The sequence below is a fragment of the Spinacia oleracea genome, chromosome 1 (genome assembly GCF_020520425.1).
Source record: "Spinacia oleracea cultivar Varoflay chromosome 1, BTI_SOV_V1, whole genome shotgun sequence".
Taxonomy (NCBI): Eukaryota; Viridiplantae; Streptophyta; class Magnoliopsida; order Caryophyllales; family Amaranthaceae; genus Spinacia; species Spinacia oleracea.
Genome location: NC_079487.1, coordinates 1,945,540 through 1,957,425, shown reverse-complemented (window position 1 = coordinate 1,957,425; position 11,886 = coordinate 1,945,540).

Genomic DNA, 11,886 nt, shown 5'->3' with positions numbered 1-11,886 from the left:
CTTCAAAAAATCAAATATTAATCTATGATAAAGTTATCATGTGTTCAAGAATAAAGAACTTTTCTAGATAAGTTTATTTTTTTTCTCAAAAAAAAAAAAGAATAAAGAACTTTTCTTTTAAAGAATTATATACTCCGTACTCCACTTACTCCAAATTGGTGGTGGTGGTGTTCTCACCAAATTACTCCAACCAAACTTTTCTTAATAAAAACAATAAACCCTACTCCAAACATATCTCTTTCTCTCGCCTCTTTTCATCAAAACATCATATCAGGAAATTATCAATTCATCTAATCTCTTCCTCTCGCCTGTTTTTATCAGAAAATCATCAATTTGTCTGATCTTTCTTCGTCGCTCTCTCTTCTTTGGTGACAACACCAGCAGCATCAATATTAATAAAGAAGGAGATCTGCCCAATTGCCCAAAGACGCCGACAATATTCCTCACCAACCGCTTCTCATTTTTCTTATTTAGGCTAACTATTATTGGGGTTTCCGGTATCGCTCCGCCGCAATGGTGGTGGTGATGTCTAATTTGATTTATCTGTTAAATTTGAGAATTGTATTTCATCACGATCTTCTTTTGATTTGTAATGCTGGAAATTTATAAAGAAATAGTTGTTTCCGGGAAGAAAATGAGAGAGAATGCCGGCGTGATTTACAACATTAATTGAGTGATTAATGTGTTATTTACTTTGTAATTTGCCTTCTTGTAGCTGTATTCATTAATTGTTGTTGACTTATTTGCTACGGAGTATAAATTTTGACAATTCTATACGTTAGAATTTCGTGATTGAGGATTAGTATTAAACAGTCAGTTTTATAAATTAATTCAATTTGATTAAAAAAATCAGTTAGCTATATGGATTAATTTTTGTTGACTTCTTTGCAATAAATTTTCCCAATTGATTGATTATGTACGTTAAAATTTTGTGATTGATGATTAACAGTAAGTAGTTTTCTAAATTAATTTAATTTGGCTAAAAAAATCAGTTATTAATCTGTATCTTGGACACAAAAATTTGGGTTGTGGGTAACTGGTTATTGGTTAACGGGGGAGGGTATAATTGAGTTTTGGCAATTGGACACGAAAAGTTAATTTACTACAATACCCTCAGGAGCTGGCTTATAGAATAGATATATATATATATATATATATATATATATATATATATATATATATATACACACTCAAATGAGAAGGGAGCTTAAAATGAGAAGAATGATAAGCGATCCCGTGCGTTCGTTGTAATCAAATCTAAAAGCTCCTACGCGTCTATTATCCGTTTTAATAATGGCAAAATCGTAAATATTTAAAAAAGAAATGAGAAAATATTTTCTCTTCCCTGACTTCCAGAAATTGGCTCATTTTCTCTCTCCTCGTGCTTTACTCTACAGCTCTGTATTACCTCTCCTCCATTTTCGCTCGCTCTCCTTCGTGATTCTCTCTCCTTACCGCCACCGTCTCCTCACCTGCTGCAACCACCGCGCTGCCACCATCTCCACGCTGTCATCATCCACGAGTCGTCTCCTCTGCTACAATTGGTGAGTGATTTTTTTGCTGATTTTTGTAAATTTTAGGGTTATGCAATTGATGAGAGTTAACTTAGGTCGAATTGTATTTGAAATCTGTCGAATTTTAGTGTAATTAAGTAGGTGTTGTGATTGATTTTCGTAGTATGTTTGAATAATTATGTTTAACTCGAATTTTATAGTAAACTCAAAGTTTTTTTTTTGCAGTTTAACTTAGGTCGAATTGTATTTGATTTTCTGTCGAATTTTGGTGCAATTAAGTGAAGGAAATAATGCCCTTGGTCCAAGTATGCATTTAATGTTAAGTCTAATAAATGCGGTTCAGTATTAATTAACAAGTTAATAATTCAGTGAGATCAAGTAAGCTGAATGCCTAGCTAGAGGCCGCTTCAGTTCAAGTGGAATTAATGATATTAATCCACAGCTTACTCTTGACTGAACCCGTAGGGTCACATAAATAGTACGTAAACGGATCAAGTATTTAATGGCATTAAATACTCCATCTATGGATATTCGGAATCGACGGATCTTGGTTTCAGTGGGAGCTGAGATCGTCAAAGGCAAGAAATGAATACTCCGGAAACGATGATATTGTCGGAAACGGAAATATGGATCGTATCGGAAATATAAATATTATCCAAGTCGTAGATGTTGCTGGAAACGGAAACATGGTACGTATCGGAAAATATTATCGGAAATGGAAATATTACCGGAATCGAAAATATTGCCGGAAACGGAAATATTGTCAGAATCGGAAATATTATCGGAATCGGAAAATAATTCTGGGAACGGAAATATTAAATATTTGTTCGAAACGGAAATTAATTCCGGAATCGGAAATGTTAAATATTGTTCGTATCGGAAATGAATTCCGGAATCGGGAATTTAATCGGAAAGCGTATCGTACGAATTAGCATCGGACGAGGCCTGCTAGACGAAGGCCCAGCACGAAGCCAGGCCGACGCCCAGCAAGCCACACGCATCCAACACGCCAAGTGCTCGACCAGGCCCAGCGCAAGGCCAGGCCCAGCCAAGCCTTGGCGCGCGACAAGCTCAGCGATGGGCTGCGAGCATGGGCCTCAGTGCTGTGCGCTCGGCGTGGGCCGCAAGGCTTGCGTGCGGGCGTGCGGTGCTTGTGCGCTGCTCGTGTGCGTGACGAATCCTAATGCTATCGGAATTCGTGCATTGATTAAATCCTAATCCTAAAAGATTAAATTTATTATTTAGAGATCTAATAGGATTCTAATTAATAAATTAGTATTCTAACAGGATTCGAATTCCTTTTCCATAGTCCTATAAATATATGCCTAGGGTCATAATTTTAGGCACGAGTTTTCAATAAGTATTCATACAATAAAACAGTGATTTTTGAGCAGAAAAATCAGTCACTTTCTTGCCCCATAATAGCCGAAATTTATAGTACCTTAAGGGCGATTCTAGTTGGTCAATCTTAAGGCGGATCCGGACGTGCTGTGGACTATCTACGGAGGGACGACACTTGGAGTCCTAAAGACTTATTCTTCTTCGGTTCGGGCGCAGCTAGGGAGGGCACGCTACAAAGTGTATGCACCTAAATTATGCTAAATGATTATGTGTAAATAATATGTTTCCTGGCATTAAGGTTTTCCGCATGATTTATGTTTTGTCATATGTATCATAACCTAACAGTGGTATCAGAGCCTTTTATTATTTTCATAATCTAAATTGCATGACATGGTTAAATTTTACAAATTTGCAAAGAATTAAAAGGGGTGATTAATTTTCGTAATTGTTAATTAATTGCAAATTGCGTTTATTTAATTATATGTACGCAGTTTTTCGGCAGTTTATTCGTTACTCATCCAAATCGAGTGATTTTTGTGTCAATTCCGCATGTAAAAGGCATTCTAAAATTTTGACAAAAAAAAGTATTTTTCGGCCAAACCCAGAATTCCCAAATTCGAAGCCTAACTATTACTTTTCGGAGGTTTTAGTTTTTCGAACGCAAAAGTTTGTAAATTTAAGATGTTAAATTGAATATTTGCGATTCTTGTTGATAAATCTTGAGTTTTTGATTGACCTACAGTATATGTTTAACAACTTTGAATGCCTAGACTTGTTAATTATACAACCTAATTTGTAATTATGATTAATTTTTTGAAATTCGATAATTTAGAATTGATTTGTTTTTCATAATTAATTAATAATTTAATTAGGTATCCATGATTAAAAACTATCATAAAAATTGTTAATTTATGTTAAAGTTTAAATTTTTATGACCTATATTTGAATCCATGTTAATCGGAAATTAATTGATTAATAAATTTTCGATTTTTCGCCCTAAAATTATGAAATTAATATGTTTTATTAATTTGTCATTAATTTTGAATTAAAAAAAAATTAAATTTTTATGAAAAACGCCCATAAATGTTGCACGCACAAAGCAATGGAAGCTACGTGTTACCCTTAAGGGGTGTTGTATAGTGCGGGCACGCGACGACGAGCAAGGGAGCTCGTCGCCCGTGCGGTACGAATGCAGCGAGCAACCAAGGCATGGCGCGCGGACGAGGCAAGGGAGCCTGGGCGTGTGTGCTATGTGCTATGGGCGAAGGGCGATGGGCGTGGCACATGACGAGGCGCGCGCACGAGGGCGAGAGATGGGTCGCCCAACGAGCGCTGCCTCGCCACGAGGGCTTGCTTGCGCCTAGCGAGCGAGCACTCCTTCGGTAGCTGCTGCGATGCATGCGGGCGAGCAGGCTGCGCGCAAGCGTGGCTTGGCTTGCTGCGTTTGCGCGTGGCTGCTGCTGCAATGTGCCATGGGCGTGCGATCGATCGTGCATACGATGGGGTTGGGCGCAAGCCCAAGTGCTCGTCGTGTTACGATTAAGTCGTTTTGAATTTTAATTTGACATTTTCAGTTCGAAATAATTTTAGTTAATTTTAAAATTAATAATTTAAATTGTTTTCTTGGATTTTAATTTTGAATATTATAATTATTATAAATTTTAATTTATATTAATTATTTTATTAAAATTAAAAACCTTGAATTAATTTAAATTTATTTAAATCAACTAAAAAATAAATTAAATGGATTCAATTATAATTTTATATGAGCTTTAAATTTTAATTAATCTTGTATGTTTCCGGTTAGACTAGAAATACAATTTTATGTTTAAAATTAGTAAAGCATATAAAGTTATTGGTTTAAGTGGGAGCATTTTTAGTCATAAACTCTTGATTAGGTCTACAAATCCTTTAAGGTTAAACAACTTGATTAGAATTAATAAGGACTGAATAATTGGTAGATTATTGGTGCCCTTGATTAATTGCTGCAAATATTTATGTGATGCATACAATGTGTTTTTACTAACCAGCTATGTGGGCCATTCATGATAATGAATGGGTGAATGGTATATATTGTATATGTACTGTTTCGCAGGTTATGAAGTGACTAGTATGGCCCAAATAGGATAGAAAATATGGTCTGCGTACCATTAATTTGAATGTAATTGGTCTAATGCACCAAATTTGTTTTTCAATTCAAATATGGTCTGCGTACCATCAAATAGTTGTAATTAGTTTAATTATAGCTGATCCTATTTGGAGAAAATGGCGCCTCCCACGGTGAAATTCAAGACGGAGTTTCCAATCCATTTTCAAGACGGACTTTAAAGTTGAAGCTTCAAGATGAAGTCGGGCCATACTAGATCACATTTATCTTATGCATGCTTTAAGTTATTTATTGCTTTAAATATGTCTTAAATATGCATGAGATTTTGGCTTGATTATGTTGCATGATTAAGGATTTTAGTTCACTTAAAATCTAACCAACATAGTAAGAGCCTTAAGTTCCAAACTTTAAAAATTGAGTTAAAAGGTGCCATGCCAAAATAACACTTACTTGGATAACCTTTACATCAATCTAGTAATAGTGTTACGCTCAGCGAGGTGTTACTTATTGATCCTAAAGGGGTAAGGTACACAAATAATTGTGAGTACATGTTAGTTTTGGTGAAACTCAACAATGTAAGTAAGGAGTCCTTTTATGTCGTGGCAAAATTGATAGGTTTACCTAATAAGCTCTTAGACGTACCTATTAACCAAGAGTAGTTTCTAGACTATTAGCAAAAGGCTTTTGCTTACCTAAAAGATTTTAGAATTGAGTCTAAATACATAATGTGCTTAATTCTTCAATGGTTTTTAGGGTCTTGGAATCATTTTATTCACACCTGCCGGAACAATAAATTCGAATAAAATGCTAATAACTTGTTTGAATTGCATGATTGCTTTAATTTTCAAGTTATTATTCATGATAAATGTTTAGACTTTGCATGCTTCAATGTATGTTTTAATTATTGTTTCTAATTAAATATCTTGCACTGCAGTAAATCCTTTTAGAAAGGTAACAGTAAATTTTCTTGATTGGTAATGAATCCAAGAACGATTCACGGAAATGAGAGAAAATGAGCAATTTAAAATGTACGTTTCTTTTAGCGACTTTTATGGTTGTTTTCGAATATCAAAATCGAATGGCGAACCGATTGGTGCTTGTGGATTCAAAAATACAATGTAGTTTTGAGATCATAAAGCATTGAGTTTAAACGCTCAGCTTAACCAATGGTTAACAACCTAATATCTTTGTCCATTTAATTCTCGAATGAGTCTAGTCCCTAGACATTCGAATAGATTGATGCTTAGAGGACTTTAGAAGCTTCTGGTAAGATCATCTAGTTGAAATTTAATATTCAACATAAAATGGTAAGAACCTTGTTGGAGTGACATTTGACATGTCTAACAAAGTATAAAAGTCAACACTAGAGAATTCAATTCTTAAGGCTATTAGCAAGGGTACAAGAAATAGGAAAACAAGGAACAAATGAAAGGAATTTACGATTCCGTCTCTACCTATAAGTTTATATTTATAAGAGAAGTGACCTAGCAATCAAACTTCCTAGGTATAATATACCGCTTGAGGTTCTTACTTTGGTAATTACTCAAACAATGGAAGCTAGGATACACTAATGACCTACAATGGGAAATAAAGCATGGCAATGCTACATTAGTTGTAGGGTCATCTAGTTTGTTTTGAGTCCTTTCAAAGGCTGGAACTTAATGGATATTTTGTTCCATAATCAGCATACCTAAATTTCTGCTTCAAACGCAGAAAGACTCACATTCAAGAAAAACAAAAACAATGTTTGTTTGTTTATTTGAATGAAATGGTCATTTACGAGTTGAGTCAATATGCTTGATTAAAACAAACAACTCTTTAACAATAAAAACTTTACTAGGTTCAAATCAATCTCTTGATTTGAGTTCCACTAATCTTTGGCATTGTTGCTTAGACCATGTCAACAAGTTAACATTCAAAAGCTCTATTTTTATGGACTTTTGAAAGTTGATTTATTTCTAGATCATTAAAGACAAGCTAGTCTTACTTGTTGAAAGTAACAAAAGATATGAACTATTGTTAGAACGCCTAGACAATAGAGTTCAAAGCTAAAGAAGATTTTATGACTTTATTATTTCACCTAAATTTGAGTGAATATTGGTTTATTTATTCAAAGTGATATAAGTTTGAATCTGTTTGGCTAGTTCAAAGATTCAGAAGTATAAAATCCACTTGGCAAGAAATCATAAAGATCTAGGTTAGATCATGTTGATGATTACTTGAGACCAAAAATGATCATCAATGATAGTGTGTTGTAATTTCACAATCTAGCTCCATGAGATATGGCATATCTAAGTGGAATGATTGAAGTCAATTAGTACTTGATTCGATCAATGATGAATCATAAAGACTTTTCCTATAATTTCTAAAACAAAATGCTCAACTACCACCAAACTAAACCAAATTCGTCAAAGCTATTGAAAAGTAATTTCAGAATATCTTTTCATAATTATATATCTAAAGAGTTGCTAAACTCAATGGGAGCTTCGTGTTTGTTATTCAACAAACTAAGGCCCAAGTATAGATATATGTTTCATTGTGATTTATTCAAATGAGACACAAGGGTATTGTTTCTACCACGAATTTTTGAGAACATAATGTTTGTTTGCTCGAAATGATGTCCTTTTGGAGATTCGTTTCCAAAATGACAAGTGGGAGAAAATAGACCTCGAAAGTCTTCGAGGCGAACAACAAACATAAACGGACATTCCGGAGGCTTTTCGAAGTTCTTCAGAAAATCCGAACACTTATTCTTAAGGACTTTAGAAGTGGCTTTAAAGAATAGACATCTCTTAGAAGACTTTACAAGTGCTTCAAGGAGAACAGAATATTCAAAGGACTTTCAAGTGGCTATTGATATTCTATTGTTTGATGTTCTATACCCAAGTAGGCATAGAATTCAAGTCACTGAAACTATGAGATTCTTCTATTAGATAGTGAAGAAACTTGGAGTTCAGGTCACTGAAGCTATGCGATTCTTCTATTAGACAGTAAAGAAACCTACAACTTGCAGTCAAACTATTATCATATAGATTAATGAGTTTGTGACCTGTAAGAAAGCTATGACGAAACCCAGATTCCCTAAAATGGTTAGAGGCCATATATAGACTCAAATGTTTTAAATGGTTAGAGGCCATAAAACATACTAAATGTTTTGATGACAAAATTTAAATTTTGTTGATTTGCAAGAATAGTTTCACACCTATTGGTTGCAAGTTTGTTTTAAGGATAAAAACCATCAAACATGGAATTGTGTTCACACACAAAGCTAGATTAGTTGCTAAAGGTTACAAGCAAATTCACGGCGTGGATTGTGTTGAAGCCTTATGCAAAATCGTAATGCTTAAGTCTATAATTCAAGCAATGATTGCATATTGGTACATATGGCAATTGGATGACAAAACGTATTCCTCAATCAAATGTTGGAAGAAAACTATGTACATGGCATGCCATAGGATTTGTGGATCCAAATAATGCTTGAAATGAATGCTAGCTTATGAAATCTAAGTACAGATTTAAGCAAGCAATTGGGAATTGGAATTGTATTTTAGTGAAGTTAATAAGTATTTTAGTTTCATAAAATGTACATGATTCTTATAGATATATAAGAAGTTTAGTGGGAGTACGTAAAACTTAATTGGTCCTATGTGTATCACACACATATCTCTCTATTGTGAAAATAACATTCAAATGCTAATAACTTAGATTTGAAAATTATTCATCAATGACGGACCAAGGCGAAACTTAGTGCATACTGGGTATTAAGATCCATTGACAAAGATCTTATAATATTGTTCTGGATTAAGTAATGGAATTTACTAAATCAAACACGAAAGACTCCATTGGAAACATTCTACCCCATATGAATAAATCTAAGTAATGTATGTTTGAACTATGTATAAGCATTTACTAAGTTAAACATCAAAGAGTCTAAATGAGATTCATCACCTATATTATATGTCAAAGAATTTAGCTGGATTTAGTATCTACTGAAACTAGATGAGCTAGAGTTACATGAATAGAATTCAATTGGAAATTATTCTGCAAAAGAACTTATCATGTATGATATAATATGAGGATCGCCAAAAACGTATCGTATGGCTTTAGGCATAACGAATATATCGAACATATCGTGTGACTCGGTGGAGTCTGTGAGTCTTGGGACCCTGACTGCTTCTTCTTTTTCTGTTGCTTTTTTAGTTGACGAAGGGTCTTTCCGAGATCGGGATCGGGAGGAACCAAGGTACCCGTTCTGGCAGACCTGGGCATAAACAACAACGAAAGAAAACGCAGTGAGATTTGCCTCAATTGGAACTGAGAGTTCCAATGAGACAATGGAAACAGTTGAAATAATCAAACTAAAACTAATAGAATCTAGCCGTCTCCCCGGCAACGGCGCCAAAAACTTGATGAGTTAAAAAGTGATACCGCAAGTGCACGGTGTCTGTTGTTAGCAGATACTTAGCAAATACGGGTCGATCCCACAGGGAGACAAGTTCTATTAGTTTTTGCCCAATTATACGAACTATTTCAATAACGAAAGTTGAGTTTGAGTATTAACTACTAAAGCTAAAGCAATAATAAAAATGCGTAATTTATCAATGAATTAAAGGTCTAGGGCGTCTGTTCGGTTCACCATGCTTATACCAATCCAATAACACAATTCAATTCGACAATGAATAAACTAGGCCGAGTAATTAAAGTACATGCTAATCCTACGGTTGGGTCTTAACACTTTCAATTCAACATATGCAGTATGATCGCTAACATAATCAGAATTGCCAATTGTACAAAGCCTCTAAAAACACGATCTTTCGATTCTAATTCCTATTAGCTAGATAATTAATCCATGAAATTGGCCGATAACATGAATCAACGATTAAGAACAAATCAATTGGAATTACTTAATCATAATCTATAAATTAACGAACTTTAATGCATAACGATTATGGTATAAACATGGCTTCCCTTACTTAGCCCTAGAAAAAGACTACTCGCTCATAATTAATTTAACAATCATGAAACGAATAATAATAATGGAATCCATAATCAACGAACGAATTAATCTAAGGAACGAAAAATAATAAATTTGAATTAGAGAAAAAGAAATTATGAAATTACCTTAGATTGATGAATGAATGAATTCAGAAAAGCGTTCGACAATGAAAAGAGAAAAAATAATAATAAACGTTCAAAGAATTCTAAGGAAGAAAAAAATAACATAAGATAAGAGCCCTAGGAATATAATTCCCTTCAATATTTATAGGCTTCCTATTTCTGAAATAATAATAAATAAATAAATGAGAAAATAAAAATAGAAGTCGTCAACGATTGGTCGATGGCATGAGAGACATACACAATATGGATTCGTTGGCCTGGACGCACTGTGGGCGCAGCACTTCGCTGTGGGCAAGCCAGCAACTGCTTAGTGAAGCGTGAGTGAGATGTGGGCGCAGCAACCCTTGCTGTGGGCGCAACACTTCTTGCTGTGGGCGCAGCACTTGGCTGTGGGCGCAACACTTCGCTGTGAGCATGGCAGACGATGTTTAGTGAAGCGACGGGGTGCTGCGGGCTGGGTGCGGCCACAAAGCTCTAGATATGGGCATAAAGCACTTCGATGTGGCCACATTGCACGATTCAAGTACGATGTTGCGACGATGCTTCCCACATCACCAAGATTTTATGGCGAGCATCAGAAACTAGCTTCATGTCATCCAAAATAACGAATTGCCTCGATGGCCGAATAGCTCAAGCTAAGTGAACCGGAACTTCCGCAAATCATTTCCGAAAACTTCATTTTCCGATCAAACACGACGTTTTCAATACGAACCATCCGATAGCCATTCGACCCACCTCTAAATCTCCAGAAACATCCAAATGATTGTAAAATCACCTGAAATATCAAAGAAAACACAAACGGAGCGTAATAGAGTACGATAACGACGACTTATGCAATAATGACTCTAAATGCAACAAAAATGAGAGAAATGCCTAGAAATGCAACCTAAATGAGCCTAAAATACCCTATATAAATATGATTCATCAAATTCCCCCAAGCTAAACTGTTGCTTGTCCCCAAGCAACACTAGACCGAACATAGAGAAATGAGACGCACATGACTTTCATTGAACCTGAACAAACCTACTCAACTCTCGGGCAAACAATCAAACAAAGTTATTAAGACAGAAATTTAGCTCGGAAGCAAACATTCTGCGTATTACTCTAAGCAAACGGCATAAAACTCGATAAAGTAGAAAAAGCGAAGGACAAAACTTCAACGCCCAGGCCTGGGCGCTGTTATTTTTCACGCCCAGGCCTGGGCGCCGATATTTCCTTCGCCCTTGATCGGGCGTCATAGTCTCTTGCCACCTACCCTCCCGCTTCTGCAAGTGTTCGCACTCCTTTTTCTAACCCTCAAAAGAACCACGAACACTTGGGGGGGGGGGAAGCAGACGTGTAATGAACACCCTTTCAATAAATTTCTCAAAAGCTAGAACTACGCGCGACCTGATTCTGAGAAGATACGCAGGCAATCCTTCTCAAGGATTCGGTCCAATAAAAATTAAAAAATAATAAAGTCATGCAACGCATCAAGAAGAAAAGATATTGCAAAGGGCACTCTACCCTAACCCATGCACGGGCAAGACCAAATACAATGAAAAAACAAAGCCGCAAGAATTTTCAGGAACAAGCCCAACAAAGGAGTATGGCACGAGTCGGCAAAAAACAAAAAAATAGTGAACATGCATATGTAATACCCCAAGTAGTCGGTTAGTCTAACATATGTGTGCACTCTTGTATGAACTCTTTATTTTTACGGAAGTCTTTCCCTTTTCAAAATTCGTCGTTGGTTTAGAAAGCTAATATTGCTATAAAATGTTAAAACAAAGCCCACGGAAGGCTCAAAACATCTTGCACCAAAAA